The following is a 1,670-nucleotide window of genomic DNA, read 5'->3' as shown; positions in this document are numbered from 1 at the left end:
TTGAAGCTTGATTAGTGGCAAGTTGAGCTATTTGAGACTCGAGTGACTTGATCGACACATCTTTTTGTTGGTCACTCTTTTGCAACTGGACAGTCCTTGCTTGTATCATTGACTTTAATTCAGTAATCTCACTTACACCACTAGAGGAAGCACCTTGATGCGGTGGTGGAAACGATGGAGGCTTTTGAAAGCCTTGTTGAGCTTTATAAGGTAGAACATAGACTTGTTATTGCTGCTGCGGTGGAGGGGTAGTAATCAATACGTTCTAACTGGTCCATCTCAAGTTAGGATGGACTCCACTCTGATTGTGGTAATAGGAGCCCCCTTGCCTAAATTGTTCAAAGGCATAAACTTTCTCCTTCTCAGCTAGACAGTCAACAGCAGTGTGACAATCTTCTCCTCCATACCTCTCACATGAAACGGTTTCTTGTCTGGTTAACAAGTGAACCGTTTGTTGATCTCCAGCATTATGCAACTCCAATTTGTTAAAACGGGCATTCATGGCTTCCAGCTGAGCCACAACTGCACTATCAACATAAGAAACTGTTCTAGTTTCTCCTCTCAGGTTCCCATATTCAGCACAATGGGTAGCCATCTCCTCTATAATGCCTCATCCCTTGTCATCATCAATATTATTTTGGAATTGCCTATTTGACGAAGCATCCAAAATAGCACGGTGGTCATCATACAACCCATTATAAAACTGGTTGCACAAGAACCACTGATCGAAACCGTGATGAGGAAGAGACTACACCAATTTCTTAAACCGGCTCCATGCTTCATAAAAATTCTCATCTGGCGTTTGCTTGAAGCTCGTGATCTTTCCTCTTAGCTGATTAGTTTGTTGTGGAGGAAAGTACCTTTTATAGAAAGCAAGGGCCAGGGTCTCCCAGTTGGTGATCCCAGCCGCGGTTCTGTCAAGATCAGTGAGCCATTCTCGGGCTCCATCGGTCAAAGAAAAAGGGAAATAGGACCTCCTTAATCTTGTCCTGAGTCACTCCCTTAGTGGCGGGAATGGTAGAAAAGTAGTCCGTGAAAACCTCCATATGCTTTCGCGAGTCCTCGACAACTACTCCACAAAATAAATTTCTTTCGACCAGGTTAATATAAGACGGCCGAATGTCAAATGTGTTCCCATCCTCGGTTGCAAGATTGAACCTTTAGGGATAGAAGCAGTTGCTGGCTCCGAATGACTTGCGATATTAGGCATCTTCACAGGACTAGCAGGAGAAATAGGATTGTCTTCTTCAAAAGACTGATCTTTTTCAAATAAAAAGTGTTCCAAATCGGGCTCAAAAGTACTCAAGACTTCCTTTTGAATTTTTCTCAACAGTCTTTATCGATAGCGAAAGGTCCGCTCTGGTTCAGGATCAACTGGCACTAACTCTGACCTATTAGACCTGGGCATAAACAACACTAGATAAAATAAATAAGAACTGTCTCAAGGAATTAAAAATTCCCTGAGACTGAGACAAACGAAAATAAATCAAATAAATAGGCTAATTGCCTCCTCGACAACGGCGCCAAAATTTGATACCGTCGTTTTAGTACCAAAAATAAATGCCTAAAACAACAAACTGAAGCTAGTGGAAGTAGGGTCGATCTCCACAGGGAGATGGGAAAATGTCTGCTAAACTAAGTTCGTCTGAGTAACTGTTTCTTGTGGGTTT

General features: G+C 42.3%; 1 non-coding gene across 1 annotated transcript; it reads left to right on the top strand.

Annotated features, from left to right (window-relative positions):
• Nucleotides 1-728: 728 nt before the first annotated feature.
• On the top strand, nucleotides 729-834 carry LOC141650344 (small nucleolar RNA R71). Its single transcript, XR_012546384.1, has one exon. It is a non-coding gene; the product is annotated as a small nucleolar RNA R71 (small nucleolar RNA).
• The last annotated feature ends 836 nt before the right edge of the window (nucleotides 835-1,670 follow it).

The sequence above is a fragment of the Silene latifolia genome, chromosome 3 (assembly GCF_048544455.1).
Source record: "Silene latifolia isolate original U9 population chromosome 3, ASM4854445v1, whole genome shotgun sequence".
NCBI classification, from domain to species: domain Eukaryota; kingdom Viridiplantae; phylum Streptophyta; class Magnoliopsida; order Caryophyllales; family Caryophyllaceae; genus Silene; species Silene latifolia.
This window is presented reverse-complemented; position numbering and strand designations above follow the sequence as displayed.